We start from the raw sequence: 19696 nt of genomic DNA, 5'->3' as shown, positions 1-19696 counted from the left end.
CTTTTCCTGGTGACCTCGAATCTTAGTGTTGACATTTAATTTTCCCTTTGACTGGTAACTGTGTATATTTATGGCGTATGCTGTGGTTTTCTGTGTTTGTATGTGAGTATATGCATGTGGGTGCATGTATGTCCCTGTGTGCACACAGACAGGTTCTTCAGATTTTCTGCTCTGTCACTCTCTTTTACCTCATTCCCCTGTGACAGGATCTATCTCTGGACTTGGAACTAGACTTGCAGTCAGCAAGCCCCCAAAGATGCTCCTGTCTCTGCTCCGTCACAGCTCTAGGGTTCCAGGAGCACACATCCATGCCTTGCTTTTCATATAGGCCCTAGGGGTTTGAACTTGGGACCTTACAAAATGGTTTTACCAATGTCTGCTGTGTGGTGTTGATACATGCATACATGGGTAGTAATCATATCAGAGTATTTGCCATATCTGTCACCTTGGGCATTGGTTATTTCTTTGCAGTGATATCATTCAAAATCTTTTCTTTGAAATATGTAATATTGCTGAGAGCTCTTCTACTATACTATAAAATGCAGAACTCGTTTCTCTAAATAACTGTAGCTTTGCATTCATTAACCCATTTTTTTCTTCTATAATGTCTCTGCTGCAAGTCTCTGATAATCACTGTTCTACCCTGTTCTGTTAGATTGGCATTTTTTTAGATTTTATAAAAGGGAGATATCATTCTGAATCCTTACTGTATGTCTCACTTACTTTATTTAAAGTAATCTGACACACACAAGTCCATCCATGTTTCTTCAAATAACTACAGTGAATCCTTTTGCGGCTAAATGGTTTCCTGCTAAATTGCACATATGTGATAGTTTTATCTATATATGTAGAGCGATGGATATATAACTGTAGGAACACATGCATTGCACGTTTGTACCTATTCATCAGTTGAGGAATTCTGTATTTTATGGATCAAAAATACTTTTGCAGTAAATATAGGAGTTCAGATACCTCTTTGACAAACTGATTTCATGTCCCCTGGATATATATCCAGTGGCGGGATTGCTGGATTTTTGGTAATTCTATTTTTATTTTTTTGAGGAAATTCTACAGACTAATCTGAGCTGCATTCTCATAAAGGGTTCTCTCTTCATCTTTGCATTTGCAAGAGGTCTGGCTACAGAGTATTTGAGTGGGGTTTATGAGCAGACTGCTGAAGGTTGCTTAATGGCAACATGGACTGGCTGTGTGCCTGAGAGTGTGGCGGTGTGTGGCTCAGAAGCACAATCAGCTCTGCCGTGCTTGACTGGGAGGGGCAAGCAGAAGTACCATATATAACACAGTAATGATGCAGCTTAAGTTTTAAGAAGAACTTAGCATTTTAAAAAGTGCTCCTGGATAGTAAAGAATTACAGATATGCAATAAAGACAAATCCAGATGAGTCACAGTGTTGGATGTGCATAGGCTTGAAAGAGGGAAGAAAAAGAGTATAGAGTCATAAAATAAAGTTAATGCTTAAAAGAAAAAGGGGTAGAGTCTTTAAAGAGATAGAGTACAGATAGTCATAGATTAAAAGGAGTAAAGAAAAATAAGGCACATAAAAATGGAAAATTCACAGAGAGTGTGGATTATGTATATTATTGTGTTATCTTTGAATATTTTGACTGTGAATGAGCTAAGTACAGAGAGACATTTCATTGTATGGGCTTCTATAAATGTATATTATAAAGGTATCATGACTTCCAAATTTGGATCTAAGAATATATTGTTTTGGAAAAGAGATTATCCTCTTGTTTTCATAAAGGATGATAACCTGTGGATTAATTCCAGGCTATTATGGTTTGATAGTACACAACCCCGTGAAAGGTCACTGTGAACACCATCAAAAAATTACTTCACTCAACTGCTGACTGAGATGAACCTAGAACACAGATACACCATGAAAGATTTGATTAACAGCACCCCAAACAGCAGGAAGCAGTATAAACAGAACTATGCTCATATTCCCAAATATTGTTTATAATTGTTTGTTTACATTTAAAAGGGGATATGCTTCAGAGATGAGTAATTTGTCTTGGTATGGATCTTGGTTTATTGATAACTTTAAGGTAAATTTTGTTATTTGTATATGTATATTTATGCCCTTGATGAAGGTGTTGTGTTTGTGTAGTTCATTTAAAATGAAATGTATAATTAAGAAATATTAAGTTAATAGATAGTTATCTATAATAGTCAAGATTGTATTCATGTAAGGTTTTCTAGGTATATAGTGATATATTTCAGTTAGTTAGGTATTCTTCAAATCTTTCAGAGACCTTCAGAATATGACATTTAAGTGTTTTAAAAATTTAGGACTTTTCATGACAATGAGACATATCTGCTCCTTGCAGTACCAATCTACTTCAAGAGAAAGATGGGCATCAAAGAGGCTCCTTATGGAGTTTCTTAGATGAAGTGGACATGCAGGATTCACAGAGAAATGACTGCTGAACTTGCCTAAAGGTGAGACACAATCCTTTGGGGTTCCTGCCTCATGAAAGAGTCTGCCAGACATTCTTCAGGACATAGAAGAAAGTGACTAACAAACTTCCAATAGAGGCGCAACTGTCTTTGAAATTTCCTGCTTCATGAAAAAGTCTGTTGGATACTATGGGCCAGTAGGCTGAAGATGGATGTCCCAATGGTACAGAAAAACTTTGGGTGACTGTCCAGGTAGTGAGATGTTTCTGTCAATTCTAAAGCTTAGGAAGTTACTTACAATGTACTTCTCGTTTACTTAGGTAATATTATATCCTTCTGGAGTCTTTGATGAAGTTGAAGAATTTACAGCTATAGTTATAGTTTTTCTTAGTTATGATAAAAGATAAAGTAGTTATAAATACTTTAGCTCTAATTCTTGTTTGATACCTGTTTTGTTATATGTAATTTTACTATGTTAAAGTTAAAACTTTCCTTTTTATTTAAACAGGAAAGGGAGATGATGTGGGAGTCTCTGTGTGCTGTGATTACCATTAATGAATAAAGAAACTGTTTTGGACCTATAGTAAGGCAGAACTTAGGTAGGCAAGGAAAACTAAGCTGAATGCTGGGAGAAAGAAGGGCAGAGTCAGATGCCATGGAGCTGCTGGCAGAGATAGATGTGCTGAAACTTTGCTGGTGGGCCACGACCTCATGGAGATATAGAGAAATGGGTTAAATTAATATGTAAGAGTTAGCCAATAAGAAGCTAGAGGTAATGGGCCAAGCAGTGATTTAATTAATACAGTTTCTGTGTAATTATTTTAGGTCTAAGCTAGCTGGGTGGCTAGGAACTAACAAGCAGTCCTCCATACTACAAGACATCCGAGAGGAGATGGGGATGTGAGCAGAGCAGTCTAGAGAGCAAAGTAAATGTGAGACTTGAGATCTGAGCTATAGTGGCATAGCGTGTGGATAGATGTGGAGCCCTGAGGTTGAGTAAGATTATTCAACAGACAAAATATGAAGTTAGAATTTTGATGGGACTGAGCCTAACACACTAAATAAATGTTTCAGGTTGAGCAGAAGCAGAGGATCAAAGGACAGAAAACAGCAGCTAAGGTTGCAGAGGGAGGAGGGAATGAGGGTGCAGTGATCCCCCCTCTCTTCACAAATCTCTGTGAAGTAGCTGCCCAGCTCAGACAGCTCAAGGAAGGAGGGCTTGTTTAGGTTTGCAGTTTCAGAGGAGTCTATCGTGGCAGGAGAGTACGGTCACACCACGACAGACAAGAAACAGAAAGCGGTACACAGGAGTAAGTCAGGATATGGCCCTAGCAACATGCTGCCTAGGAACATGATGTGACCTGGTTCCTTCAAGGCTGCACCCGTTTTTCACCAAGTACTTCATGACATTGCCAAAGATCTCAAGGTCTGCACTTTTCCAGAGATGCCCTCCTAGACACACTCAGAAGCGTTTCTCCATGGCCTCCTGAGTATCCTTCAGTTCAGTCCACTGCAAACAGTGGTTAACTGTTAATTTCTTGACAACACAGTCAAGAAAAAAAGAAATATGTTCAGGATGAAGTGGGCATTGGCTATTGATGGCACACTCTCTAAAAAACTGAAGCTGGGACTCAGAGAAGCACGTGTAGGATTTACTGATACCATGGCCAGCAGGGCTTAGATAAAACCACTTGGGTGTGATTAGGTTAAAAAAAAAACTATAAAAATAGAGATCAAAATGTAAAGAGTGACTGTGCCCCACCCTCCAAAGTTGTATTCTTTGAAAACAGAGTGAATGAGAGCCAAAGGCTTTGTTTTTTTTTTTTTTTTTTTTCTCTCAGATGAGAAACAATGGGCCATGTTTGTCCTGGTGGGTTGGGCAGTAGAACAAAGACATCATATTTAGGAAGCAGGAGGATGGTTGTAGGATTCGACCTGTCAAGTTTCTGAGGGTGTGATGGAGCCACACTTTGGTATGCGTCTGATTCTTCTTCTGGGTGGTTGTAACCAGAAGCCAGGCTACTGATATTACCATCACCTCAGTTAATCATTTACCTCCTCTGGCAGATAAAGAGAGGTGGAGTGAGCCTCCGAAGATGAAGTCAGGAATCATGCCAGGAAAGTAGTGCTCAGGAAATAGTAGTCATTTTTGTCTCTATTTTTACCACGTGCCCCCATCAGATACTCTATATTAAGCATTTGCTCCAACATCTATCTGAAGACAGGAGGACCCTGCCTATGTTCTCTGTTCAGTGTGAATAGTGGAAATGCAGAAGTCACCCAGAGACTCTGCAGTCTGAGTCAGGACTGAAAACAGACAAACTTAGCAGATAACACACACACACACACACACACACACACACACACACACGGTTCCAGGTTCCTCTGGTCTTGTCATTCCTGTGAATACATAAAGCAGAGGCTAGCAGAGCAAGCAGGCTTGGGCGGAGACTATGGGAAACCCCCTTCCTGTTTGCAAAGGGCAAGGTTCATCCTCTTTACATTGTCTCTGCCACCTGAACACAGGTTAGAACTGTGTTACCCTGCCCATTCCTGGGACCCAGAGTGTTCAAGTGGGATTAGAGACAAGGGGAGGAAGACCCTGGGAAGCAGAATCTGCATTTCTGAGCCAGGCTTATGGGACAACTGTGGTGGGGAGAGAAGGAAGTTTACAGGGGATGAGGTGTGGGCCTAAGACCTGTCTTTTAACAATGACTCCTTTAGGAGTCAGGCCCACCCAAGGACCTAGGAAACAAACACGCTGTCTTCTCCCAGGCCTCCTTGCTCTTTAGTTGCTCCATCAGCACAGGCAACTTCACAGCTCTTTCTGTTATTAAAAATTGCCCATCTGTGACTCTGAGGAAGGGATTAGAAATGCGAAGGTGGAGGCAGAACAGAGCCAAGTGTCATTGTGCTCTTGTTTGCTGTTGGGCCTTTCCCACGGCTCAGCTCCTTCAGCCAATTTAGTTACTCATAAGGCAGGTATCCGCCTTACTTGGACCTCTAAACATGCTCAAAGACTCTGAAATTTACCCAGAACCACACAGCTACCAAAGAGCCCACTAATGTGGGAACTCCCAGCTTTCTTCTTGGGTTTAGCATGTGTTCCTTCCTTCATACCAGGATTTTCCAGCCTGGGTACCATCAGTATCTTGAGTTAGATAATTATTGTGTTGAAGTTGGAGAAAGGGATGAAGCCCTGTGTGTTACAGGGTATTTAACACCATTCCAAGAGCAGTATTGTCACCTCCCTGGCTGAGATAACTTCAGATATCTCTGGCTATTGCTGGTTGACCTCAGTGGGGCAAAATCTCCCAGGGTTGAGAACCACTGGTCCTCAATATGTCTTTATACCCACAGCCCGGCAGCATTTTTCCAATGCCGGATTTGCAGTTGCCTCATTTATTCATTCTTTTTTTCGTCCCTTCATTTGTCTTGCTGATGGTGTGTCTGCTATAAGCCAGACTCTCTGTGGGGATCTGGAGAAAGGAGATGCATGGGGCACAGTCTCTGAACCTGAACCACGCAGTCCAGAGAGACAGGCAGACACAGAAGGATGCAGCCTGGGAGTCCAATGCCAGTAGCACCTCAGGGCAGGTATTTATGCCAGCCTTGAGATGGAGATTTGGAGAAGGAATAATTCACTTGGTACCCAGGCTTCAGAGCTGATTTAGAAGACAGTTTGCCTATGGACTTACACAGAGGGATTGTGTATGCTCAGTTCTAGCAAGTGCATCTTTAGCAACCCAACTGGCAGGATTAGTTCTACAGTTTTTATCGTATTTATTTATAGAACAATGTGCACGTTTACTTCTTAATTGTGTGTATACATGTTTGTGTGTGTGTGTGTGTGTGTGTGCACAGCCCAGCAAGGATGCAAAGTTTGGAGTGTTTATTGTTTCATGATGTACATCCCTGGCCACCTGGTCTATGAGTTTCTGGAGATTTTCCTGGCTCTGTCTGACATCTTGTACTGAGGTTACAAATGTATTCTAGGGATCTGAATTCAGGTCCTCATGCTTGCTTGTACAACGTGCACTTCATCTCCTGAGTTATGATGCCCCAGCCCCTGCCCACATTTTTTAAGTGTAAAATCTAATGAAGTTTAAACATCAGACCTATAAGACACCATTCAGTGTCATGCTGTAGAGTGGCTTCCCCACCTCTCTGTAGTTAGCTTATAACTTTCCACAACAAAACGCACAGTAGAACTCCTAGCATTTAGGGTTCTTCAGCATGACTGTGGATTTTATACCCAGAGGCTCCTCCACTTACTGCTGGGTTAGGTCTCGGTCAACCCACTCTAAACTGAAAATGACACCTGTAATAAGCACCATGAATGCACAAGTCAGCTGAACACTATGGCTTTCGTTGTAGAGTGTGTGGTTTCCTACCATGAGCGTGCGGTTAGTTGGGAGCCTCGGTTCACTGTTACCGCTCAGTGTCATGAGCAAATCATACAACCGGTTAAGAATCACTGGCAGAGGAAGTAAGAAAAGTTCAAAATTTGGGCCAGTGAGGTAGTTCAGAGGGCAAAAGCTTGTCACCGATGCTGACGAGAAAACCTGAGTTCAGTCCTTGGAACCCATATGGTGAAAGGAGAGAACCAATTCCCACAAGCTTTCTTCTGAGCTCCACAGGCATGCAGTGCTATGTGCAAACATCCTTAGCATGTGCACACACACACACACACACACCACACATATACATACACCACACACACACACACACACAGCAATACACACAGAGAGAAATTATTTTTAAAAACCTTAATTTCAAAATTCAAATTGAATCCCATGTCTTTTACACCATCATAAAGTCAAAAAGTCAGCCAGGCGTGATGATGCACACACCCTTAGCATGTGCGCACACGCACCACACACATACCTATTACCCTAGCCCTCTGGAAAGCTGAGTCAGGAGGATTGTCAGTTCTAGGTCAACTGGGCCACACGGGGATACTCAGTCTCAGTCAATGAATGAATAAATGAATCAATCAAATAAACAAGCAATCGATTGATTGATCAACCATTCAATCAATTCAGCATGATGTGGGGGAACATCTTCAAGCAAGACACTGTTGTGTTTACCATCTGCGTTGCTTTCCTCACCGTTACTATATGGGATGGATCCATACTGTTGACTGAAGCCATATTTTATTCATTTTTTATACTGCTGTATAAAATCCCATTGAGCGAATATTGCCATAATAGATTTATCCATTTCCCAGCTGATGAGCATAAAGGTCACACTTTCTGCCTGTTATTAATAAAGCCATCATAAACCCTTTAAGTTCTGCATTTGAATGAACAGTCACACTCTTTTCTCCAGAGCAGTAACCCAAGAGTAGAAACACTGGGCCGTGGGCTCAGTGTGCATTTGATCTTAGAAGATGTTGTCCGTCTTCTTTACCATAGGTTGTTTGCAGCTACAGCAGCCAAGTCCCAGCTGAAGTCCAGCTTCTTAAGACAGCATAGGGTGGTCACCATACAAAGGCGAGGCACCCAACAGGGCTGGGTTGTGAAGACAGGCTGTATTACTTCTGTTCTACTGTTGTGATCTCTGTCACAGTGCCTGCATCTGGCCCCCGAGATGCCAGAAAAATAAAAATAAAAAGACAATTAGCAAACCAAGTCCACCGAGGAAGAACTAAACAGAGCCACTCTCCTGATCAGGGAGTGCTGGTAAGTAACAGCTGGAATATGGGGTTGAAGAGAGACTTCATAGAGGCCACACCCACCAGCCATCCCCCTATGGTCTGAAAGAGACATCTACAGTTGGATGTTCACCTTGACAAAGACACAAAGTTTGTAGGGATACAGTGGGGCTCAGCAAACTTCATGATTGTTTCTCAGCACTGGACAAAGCAAGGATGCCTCTTTCAAACTCTCTTTATCCACGGTATCTGCTTGCCTCCTTCCTATGGTGCAAAGTGACCCCAGTGTTTGGTTGAAAGGATCACCTCAGCTTCCCAGGAAACCCCTTTATACAAAGAGTTTGGATTATTTAGTTGGGGGGGGGGGCGTCACTCCAGCCCCCTGGCATCTATCTTGAAATGTTGGGTGGAAAGTTACATTTCAAAGCTCCCTCCCTGGGAGTTGCCTCAGTCCACCACCTCTGAGAAAGCCCACTGAATGGTGACCCCTCCCCAGGGAGGGTCAAGACCATTCGCACAGGCTATTTAAACTGTACCCTAGAGAATGAACATATGGTCTCTTGGTTTTCCGTGGTCTTTCAGGTCTCTGTTCTCCTCTGTTGTGTTTTCCCGGGCAGCCACCTGGGAGTGCTGGCAGCCATTGAACTTGGGCATCTTCTAATTCAGTCTGATTGGGATTATTTGCATCAGCGGAGAGGTTTGTCGGTTAAGGAAAATGCTTAACACCCAGTATAACGTGACCATGAAGAATAAGGTTCCTGGAGGGGTGACTGCTTTTCATGGTGTAGTCTAGTCTCCCTGTCATTGACCAAAGGCTGTGACACCCCACACAGTGATGGACAGAATAGGTTAGGAACCAGGACCACCTCAGCTGTTCACAATGGGGAGTTACTCTTACTCAGTCCCTTTTTCTGGTCTTCAGAATCCCCATCCATGCAATTACATCTTGGATCCTTTCAGAAGGTATTCCAGTGGGTAAGCCATAGGACAGATGATCTCAATCAGTCCTGTCCTTTGCTCGGCTAAAAATGTAATATGTGTGTGTGTGTGTGTGTGTGTGTGTGTGTGTGTGTCCTGAGTGCTATGAGCCATCTAAGAGCTTGGTTGGCATTGCACCTTACGAGAAAGGTGCTGTTCTTATTCCCATCTGTCTATGCTGAAACTGAGGCACAAGGAAGCTAAATAAAACCCACCTGACATCTCAGAGGTGGTGAGCTGAGTTGAGCTCTCCATCCAGGCAGAGAGCTTTCCAAGCTGTGTTCCTGTGGCTCTGTACCCCGACACTTCATCCTATGGGAAGAGGAACAGACTGCTTCATCACTTAGTGGCCTTGTTAGTGTCATAAGCCGGCTCCGTCTCAGTTTCTCCAACACTAAAATGAGGACAGAATTTTCATCTCACGGGCATAATGCATAGAGCTGGCAGAATGGCCAGTGCCACCCTCAGTAGCTACTGACTGCACACGTCTATCGCTGTGTAAACCCAGGTAGAGATGAAGGATGCCTGCGGGAAGGACCTTGCTTCCGTCTCTCTGCCACAAGACAATGTTCTTGGAGTTGTGCCAAGTGAAAAGCTGAAGCCCCGTGTAATACAACCGTTTGGAAAGACTACATGAGTCAAACTGGACTTTTATTCTTTATTAAATCCCCACACCCTTCCCTCCCCATCATAAAAGTAATAACTGCTCATTTTAGGAAATTGGAAAATACAGAGGGAAAAAAAAGGGAAAATAAAAAAGCCTTGGTGATCTTGGCATCCGAAGCAGTGGCTATTGATATTGCTGCATTTCTTCCCAGCGTGAGTGGATGGGGTCATTTTGGGTATGAAGTCTGTGGTTTGCCTTTTCTCACTAAATAATCTTCCATAAGCATTTCCCCAGGATAATGGCAATCTCTGCAATCAGCATTAAGGGCTGGATAATGCTTCATTGTATCCGTCATGATTTAGTTGCTCCCATAATCTTCCTAAATTTCTCACTATTATGACAACAGTAAAATGACCGCGACTGTGTACATAAAACTTTTTATTGGAGTTTTTAGCCATCTTCCCTAGATGCGGGCGTTTTCAAAGTTCCTGATGTAAGCTGCCAAATCACTTTCTAGAACTGTGTGATCACGTGATGCTTTTGCTTAGGGAACAGGGTTTCTCACTGGCCTTGCTTGTGCAAACCAGAGCGACAGGGTTTAACATCTGTGTTAATCCATTGTTAAAGAATGCTATCAAATTATTTAAATTTATAATCCTTGGATCCAAAACACTACTGAAATCATCGCACAGTTTGAATTGTTCTTCTTATCTGTTTCTTTTTTTTCCTTTTTTTTTATTTTATTGTGATGCATACCAAGAAGGCACACACACATAATTTAGATAATAGCACAGCAAGAACTAATTTTTCTATCATCCAGCTCATGAACTACAATACTCCTGAATGGGCTGGAAGATGGCTTGATTAGTAAAGTGATAAACAAGATGACCTGAGTTTTCCCCAAGACCCCGCCCCCTAAAAAAGCAGGTTTATAATGTCTGGAACTGGAGTGAAGAGAGAGGCTGATCTCTGAAACTGGCTAGCCAGCCCTCCTAGCAGAACCAGTCAGTTCCAGGCAACTGAGAGACCTTGTGTTAAAAATAAAGTAGGTAGACGGGGGTGATGGCTCAGTGGGTAAAAGTGCTTCCGCACAAGAAGGAAGATTAGGTTCTGTCCTCTGGGCATGGCGGTGCGTGCTGTAACTTCAGTGTTGGAGGGACAGAGAAATCTAAACTCTGAAGACTGGGCATGGTGGTGCATACTCTAACTTTAGGTTGGAGGGGCGAAGACAGCTAGCTCCCCCGTTGGCCAGATTAGCAGAAATGGTGAGCTCCAGGCTCTGAGAGAGACCCCAGTTAAAAGCATACTATGGAGAACGGTAGAGGAAGGCATTTAATATTGACCTCTGGTTCTCTACATACATGGAGAGGTGAGTATACTTACATACATGTGAGTTCACACACATGGTAATTTTAAAAAGTAATGTATATGGTTTTCTGAGGAATGATACCTGAGGTTGTCTGGCTTACACGCATATATACACTACCACCACCACCACCTCCTGGATATGCCTCCTGTCTTCTCCCTTCTGCTATGTCCCCAATTTTGGCATTATTTCCTCAATTATTTTCATGGCTTTATCCCATGGCTTTATACCCAGTCATGTTTGCCTGAGTAGTTGTGTTTTCTTTTTTGTTCTTGGAACTTAAAATAGATGGAATACCATTATAAACTTCTTCTGTGGCTTACTTCATAATCATTGTTATTGAGATCATTGCCTTATTGTGGCTTGTTCTGGAATGTTCTCCTGAAAGGATTATATGTTGAAGGTTTGAGTTGCGGAGGAAGTAGGTTATTAGCAACAGGACCTTGAGGAAAGGATACTGTGACCCTAGTGTCTCTCTCTCTCTCTCTCTCTCTCTCTCTCTCTCTCTCTCTCTCTCTCTCCCTCTCCTGCCCTCTATCCTCCCTCCCCCTTTCTCTCTTCCTCCTTGGTGACCAGGAGGTAACATTTCCCATGCCAGATAGTCTCACCACAGATTTAATGGTATCAAAGACAAATGACCATAGACAAAGACCCACAAAACTGTGATGAATCTTTCCACTTGTTAAATTGTTGATCCAGAAGTTTTTCTGTCAATGTGGCACAACGCTGATTATCACATCCATATTGATGTATACACTAAAGTTTTTGTGATTTCCCTCTTGAGTAGCATCCCACTGGGTAGACATGCTGAACCATTTATGGGTGTACAAGCCTACCTTAACTTAATAGTTTGTTGGGTTTTAAGCTTATTTATATTATTATATTTACTTCATTTTAATATGCTATAAATATGACTTTTATGTTATTTTGGCTCTTAATCACAGCTCTGATCTTAAAGAATATAAATGTTATTCTTTATGGCAGTTTGAGTGAGAATGGCCCCAAAAGGCTTATATATTTGAGTATTTGCTCCCAGTTAAACTCTTTGGGAAGGATTAGAAATTGTGGTTTTATTGGAATAGGTGGCCTTGTTGGAAGATGTGTGTCACTTGGGTGGGCTTGAGTTTTTAAAAGTCCACGCCGAGCCCAATGTCACAGAGTCTTCGTCCCCGACTCCTACAGCCCGCAACTTGCAGATCAGGTGTGAGTTCTTAGCTATTTCTCCAGCACCAAACTGGCCTACCTGCCTGCTCCCATGATTCCTGCCTTGTTTGTCATGGACTCACTCTCTGGAACTGAAAGCGAGTCCCCAATGAAATGCTTTATTCTGTAAGTTGTTTTGGTATTTGTAGTCTCATCACAGAAATAGAGCAGAAACTAAGAAATCCCTCTTCATCAGATTCTGTCTATTGGATCTCAGTTCTGTGCCTGTCCTTGTATATGACCCACTCCACTAACACGGTGAGATGCCTGAAAACTACATTTCCCAGAATCCATAGCAATGGGATGTTACCTTTTGGCATATGAGATTAATAGGTGGGAAAATTTAGAAGCTGCTTTTCTGATCCTAGCAGTAGCATCAAAGAGAATTCAGATTCCCAGTCTCGGGATAATATCACCCTCTGTATTTTAATTCTCTGGGGCTGAAAGCAGTGCTGGCTATCTACAGGTGTTAACTCCAGGCAGTACATGTCCCTCCTCTTTGTTCCTCTTGTTTACCTCTGTGTTTATAAACAATGCACTGAGTTAAATCCACTGTGTTGAGACATTTAAGGTGGTTTCTGTGCTCCCAGGTCTATCTTGGTTAATAAACATTGTTTTCTTAGTTGATTTGCAACAACACATTTTCTATGTACACATGTGTCCATGCAAATGTGAAGAAGGAGGAAGGGGGAGAGAATAACACCATTTTCTCTAAAGCCATGTGCTTTTGTTTATTGACCTTTCTTTGCATCTTATACAGGTGTTTCTCTTTGTAACTGCTGTAGTTTGAGCAAGCATTTTCAGGACCCGGCATGGCCAAACTTTTCCTCACTCTTCTTTCCTCATGACGTTCATTGCTCTCACCTAGTCACCATTTTGAGACTTTAGGAAAAATAATAAGTCTTCACAAGGAGAACAGCTTGTGCTGTGTGCTGTCTTTTTCTCTGCACCTTGGTGATGCTGAGAGTATGTAAGAGGAGCCGGCCTTGCTTCACTGTGGAGTCACGCACCCCCCCAACACCTCTTCCCCTGTGGGCACAGTGGTCAGTTGTATCTCAATGGACAGGTGATAAATTACTGCCCCTTTACACTGCTCCTTCCTGCCACTTTAGGGTCATCCTGTTTGGAGAAGGCAGTGAAAATTGTCACCTCGGGATGAATGGGGACCTCGCTTCCTTCCTTCAAGACAGCCCAACTAACCACAAGCAAGGTCAGAAGAAACATTTTGCCCATTATGGTACAATTTCCCAGTAATTCTATTTGGACTAGTTGGCCAAACAGGCTGCACGAAAATGACCAGGTCATTATTTTGAGCACTAAGGCAATCATGTCAGGGGCCACCCCAGGATCACATACACCACCTCTGCCTCAGTAACAGCTGCAAGGGGGAGAATTGAGGACAGTGCTTTGTGGCTCCTTTTTTCCCCCTTTTGAGAAGAGACTTTAGCATTCTGAAAACATCCTCAGGATCGCACCAACTGCCTTCTCTTAAGCCTGCTTAGGTAGCAGACAAAGGCTGACCCCATTTTGTAAGTTCAGTCCTGGAGGGAGCCCCTGGCACTTGCCCCCAGTGTTTGGCTTTAAGTGTGAAACTGCTTAGGAACATGAAAGTTGCTCCTAGTGACCCTCCGGGCTCGGTGCCCTGGGGGTCAGGCAGTTGAATGTGAAGACTATAGAAGTGATTTCAAAAGAATGTGGGCATTTGACTGAGCTCACCTGGCAGAGAAAGCTGAGAAGGGGGCAGTGTGACTTTGCAAGGCTCAAAGCAGAGGGGACTTTGTCCCTCACTTCCCAGCCACAAGTCTGAGAGTCAGTCTGCCCAGTTTGGAATTCTGCATAATTCATCTTCAGTTAGGTGGGCACTTTCTGTGCCTCAGTTTCCCACCCCAAATAATACTGTAAATAAAAGTAACTGCCCAAGAGTGATGGCGCACGCCTTTAATCCCAGCACTCAGGAGGCAGAGGCAGGTGGATCTCTGTGAGTCTGAAGCCAGCCTGATCTACAATAGGGAGTTCCAGGAAGGCTCCAAAGCTACAGAAAAACCCTGTCTGAAAACAAACAAACAAACAAACAAAAAAGAACCAAAAAAAAAAAAAAAGTAGCTGACCCAAAGGCTAGATTAAACCATGTAATCCATGTAAGGGCTGTAGAATAGCATTTGGATACCACAGACACTTAATATCACCTAATACCTGTCCATCCTTGTCCTCTGCTCTACTTCTGGCCTTTATGGATTGGTAGTTCCTTATGTAAATGCAAAAGCCAGATGACCTAGTTCACATCTTCCTTCTGCTGAATTCTAGCTGTGTGGCTTCCGGGAGGTTGCCTAACCTCCTGGAGTGTCACTGGGTTCAACATACAGATTGAACAACCGTACATTCTCCTAACATTATGGGAGGATTGAACTGATTAACCCACAATAAAGGACTGGGCCAATGTTTCTCAATGGGAGGACATGTAGGTTGTTTCAAAGGGACCCTTTGGTCACATCTGCAGGCATTCTGGTTGCCGCACTAGTGTGAGTGACTGGTGTGGGGGTGGAAGTCAGGAAGGCTGCAAAGCTTTCTGAAATGAGAGGACAGCTTTGCAGCAAAGAATCACCATTCCCAAAATCACACCTGCCAACGTGATACCCTGTGGATGTTGACTATTGTCACCTGGGTAAGTTTTACACCCCTGTGCTGTCCCATGGTCAATACCTTGAGTTGGGACCATGAGGAAGAATCTCATGTGGGTTTCATGTGCCATTTCAGACTTGGTCTGGAGAGAAGGGAGCATGGGGGAATAAGGCTTTGGGGTCAGGATCAGGATTAGGATCAGAGAAAGCATCCAAGCTACATATCAAAGACACCACTTTTTACTTAATTCCTTTTATTACTTTCAATGAGCCAAACCCATGATGAGATGCTAAGGTGTTGTGAGGAATGGCAGCGGGCTGTGTCCCGCCTGTCCCGGCTCCATATGGCTAGCTTTATACCCGAAATAATTACATGGAAACTGTATTCTTTTAAACACTGCTTGCCCCATTAGTTCCAGCCTCTTATTGGCTAGCTTTTACATATTGATCTAACCCATTTCTAATAATCTGTGTAGCCCACGAGGTGGCTTACCAGGGAAGATCTTAACCTGAGGCTGTGTCGGATGGGAGAATCATGGAGACTCCTGACTCGGCTTCTTTCTCCCAGTATTCTGTTCTGTTTACTCCGCCTACCTAATTTTCTGTCCTATTAAAGGGCTGAGGCAGTCTCTTTATTTAACCAATGAAATTAACACAAAACAGAAGACTCTCCCCCATCACTAAGGAGAAAAGATGATTGGATGATTGATATTAAAGTGATATTGATAGTGAACTCAACAGGGGCTAGAACTGCCTAGAAAAAGACAAGCCTCTGAGCATATTTATGATGGGAGTTGAGTCTCTAGACTGAGCTAACTGAGGTAGGAAAAGCTACCTTAAGTGTGTGGGGCAGCAGTCTGTGAACTGGGGTCCCAGACAGAATAAAAAGGAAGAGAGTTGAGCATCAGTCTTTCTCTGCTTCCTGACTGTGTGTTCGAGTGAGTGGCTGGCTACCTTGCTCTCTCTCCCTCTGCTGGCCTTCTCCCCTACTGCCTTGTTCTCGCTCTGCCACACCTTCCTGCTGTGATGGACTGCACCTTCAGACTGTGAGCCAAAACAAATCTTTCCTCCCTCGAGTTTCTTTTGTCAGGTATGTTGTCATGGCAGTGAGAAAATAACAATTATGCCTCCATGGTGAAGAGATGGGAGGAGTGTAAGGGCAGGAATTCCAAAAGGAGGCTGCCTTTGCACCTGCCCCATGAGGGATGAAGAGGAGTTGGGGAGCACAAGTGGGGAAGAGTGGGGCAGAAGGAACCCCAACCTGAGGCCTCTGTACAATTAGTACATTTATCAAGCACCTCAGGTGACAGGAACCATTCAAGTACTAGGAAGATAACAGTAAACCAAAATCTATCTCTAGGTGGAAACTCACAGTGAGATAATGAACAGTTGATAGTTTTATATAAATAAATAAATAAATAAATAAATAACCAGGGTGGGGCAGAGAATTCATGAACAAGGGCTACAAAACTACATGGGAAGTTTGAGGAAGGCTTTGATAAGCTCACTCCAGCGATAGCACAAAAAGCAAGCCAAAAAGGGAGCCACAAATGCATCTCTGTTCCCTGCTGCAGTGGCTCCTGCCACAGTCCCAGAGCTCTGAAGTTTGAGGATCAGCAAGAAGACAAGTCTGGGAGTGGGGAGGAACTGGACTAAACCAGAGCAGTATTCAGGCCAAGTAATTATTTGGATGCCAAGGTAAAGCAAGCAGATTCTCCTGGAGTTGTTGGGAGAACTTCCTCAGCATCAAGGGAAGCCCAGGCAACTCCTATGTGACCTGAAGTGTGTAACACTTCCTCAGAAGCAAGTCATTTTTATGAGAAGCCATGTATGTCCCTTGAGTACTGCTCTGAGTACCCAGGACAGACCCTGGGACCCCTCACCTCTAAGACAGGCTCAACGTCCAACTTTTCATACCCCATTCTGGTCAAGTTTCATGGTGGCATCTGGGTCCCTATTGTCTCTCTAACACAGCTTCAGATACACCACCATGGCCTTTTCAATCTCATTTCTTCTCAGAATATGAGGATATCCTGGGACCTGCAGTTAGCTTCTTTTCCAGCTCCTGGGATCCACAAATGCTGCAAAGTTCTCTCTTAAGATGCTTGGGTGTGGGAGCGAGGGCCGTGCTCACATGTGCACTTGTTGCTCCTTCACCAAACATCTTAGGAGCTAAGTCAACATTGCACACAGTCTTTTCAGGAAGACCCTAGGAGCACCCTGGGAGGTAGGTGATACTACACACGACAGGACTCCTTTCTCCAAAATGAGGCCACAGAGACACAGAGGGGGCTAAGCAACAGACCTGAAGCCACACAGCTTGCACAAGTCAAACAGACCCGGGGCTGTCTGACTTCTTGTGAGCTTATGGGTAAGAGGGACAGCAGGAGAGGGAAGCTCCCACAGGCAGAGAGGACAAGCACTTTCTCTTCAAGCCCCAGCTCTCTCTCATCCTGCTCTGTCGATGTAGCTTAGGGCTCAGGAGGACCTGGCAGCTGTCACTGGGGTCTGTCTGACAAGGCCATAGCTGGAGAATTGACTAAGGACTGTAGTTTTACCAAGAATTCTGTGAGAAGGCCTTGAGTTGAAACCAGGGGGGGGGGTTATGCATGGGGATACATGGAGCACCCCAGGCCCCAGTTACAGGTCAGCTGGGACCAGCCTCCAGCCCCAGACTCTGAGAGACTCAAACAACACGACAGAAAACACAGGCTGACATGTTTGCCTTCCTGTGCAGGGTTGCCTAGCAACCACAAGTGACAAGCTGCCAAGCCTGTGATACAATCACAGCAGGCAGATCAGAGTTAGCCAATTAAAACTTTTTTTTGCATTTTCCTTTTTTGTCCTCATAATTTCATTTAGTCCTGACTGCCCTCAGACATGGATTAAAAAGCCTGCCAGAGGAGGAACTCACGCATATGACACAGTCAGAAAATCCACCCTTATCGCGCGCTGGTGATGAGTGCAGTGGAGAGACAGTTTATTAAAATGAAGGCGTGGGGAACCTATCAGAGTTAGCACCTCTCTGAAAGTAAGACTCTTTGGAGTTAGGACCAAGGCTGAAGTCTATCACCAGATAGGTCAGCACCCAATCTCAGGATGATGCCTGGCATGGAGGGGGCACTCAGTAAGTGATAGAAGAAACCCATGATCGTAGGGAAAACAGCGAAGCCGGCAGCTACATCAGGGAGCCAATATCCCAGCATGATAGAAGATAAACAAAATCTTAGCAACTTTCTCTTACTCGATCCCCCTCTTCTCTCTGCTCCCTTCTCTCCCCTTTTCTCCAGTCACCTCTTGTCCCTCTACTTTTCTTCCCTCCACCCCTCTCTTCCTTCTTCCTCTTCTCTCCTCTCTTTCATTCTTCCTTTCAGACAGAATCTCTCTATGTAGCCCAGGCTGTCTTCAAACCCATGGGTTTCTTGCCCTGCCCCTTAAGTGCTAGGGATTGCAGACACACACGACCACACCCTGCCACTCCACATTTTTGGGAGAGTTGTCTGCCTTCTCTCCTTAGCTTTCTGAGTGGATTCTTGCAGCACCAGGAATAGTCCAACTTTAGACTGGAATAACATCTGGTAATTAGAAAGAATGACCATTTCCTGATCACAATATTCTCTCCTTTTTCCAAGCCCCTCAACACGCTTGCCTCGATGGCCAATCTCTCCGGATGTTCCGTCTCCTCCCACTACAGAGACAGAGACAGCAAGACAACAAATCCCGTCTGGAAGATCCCAGCGGTGTGATTCTGTCCAAGCACAACACCTGCTTCAATTCCAAAGTGTCAGCTCCATGGGGTGTGAGCAAATGAGATTCGCAGAGACAGGCGCTTTGCTCAGATTTTTTTTAAATGTGAAATGACACATAAAAAAATGTCCTGTCTGCCCAGAGTCTTTCCTAAAGTCCTGATGCATCTGTTGGGCATGTCTGAACATCAGGGTCCTTGGGGTGTCAATCATCGGGCTTTAGAAAGAGTGCTTACTGTCTTATCTACAGCGCACTGTGCTCTAAGAATCTTTTTATTTTATAATTGTTCCTCCTTGGAGTTTTACTATTCTAAGTAGCTGTGTGTATTAGTACATGCACACAGAGGTGTGTGTGTGTGTGTGTGTGTGTGTGTGTGTTTATATATAAGAAGGAGTATATGTTTGGTAACCCCAATCTTCCAGGAATCAGCTTTTACCCACTTGAGGATGTAACAGCCTCCTTTGAGAACACAAAGTGTAAGACAAAAGCCTCTGCTTTTGCTTCTAATTTGTGGAGCTCAGGAAAACAAGGCCAGCCACTCTGTGCTTCAGAAAACAGGCTTGCCTACCTGCTTTCTGAGGATGAGCTCCTTGCCTTGGGTCTGTGGCCCTGATGCAGAGTTCACCATGGAACACCCTGGACAGCGTCTCCTTCTTGTCTGTCTGCACTCCAAACTAAGTACTCCTAGCTTGCATACAGCACCTGGTGACTTAGCTCATGCCCACTTGATCGGGCTAGGGGCCCAGATAGTAGCTTGTAGCATGACTTATGAAAAGACATAAAGAAAGTCTGTCTACTCTGTATGGAGAGGGCACTGGCAGATCAAAGACAGAGTTCCACCAGAGACCACATGGCGAGCCAATAAACTGGTTGGGGTTACTTAGAGGAACATGAGCAACTGGAGAGCAGCTGTATCACTACAAGTCCTACCCCAGAGTGGATTTCTCATGCGAGGCTGCTTTGCTGAAGAGTCCAGCCTCAGTTAGTCTTTCATCTCCTACCTAGCTCTCATGCCCTCTGAGCCCATGAGCAGCTTGGGTGGGTGGGAGACAGTGATGACTAGGAGGTCAGGTGGGAGTCTCCTGGTCCTTGCCTACCT

The sequence above is a fragment of the Alexandromys fortis genome, unplaced genomic scaffold (genome assembly GCF_014885135.2).
Source record: "Alexandromys fortis isolate MF-2015 unplaced genomic scaffold, M_Fortis_MF-2015_v1.1 scaffold_45, whole genome shotgun sequence".
NCBI classification, from domain to species: domain Eukaryota; kingdom Metazoa; phylum Chordata; class Mammalia; order Rodentia; family Cricetidae; genus Alexandromys; species Alexandromys fortis.
Note: the sequence above shows the minus strand (reverse complement) of the source record.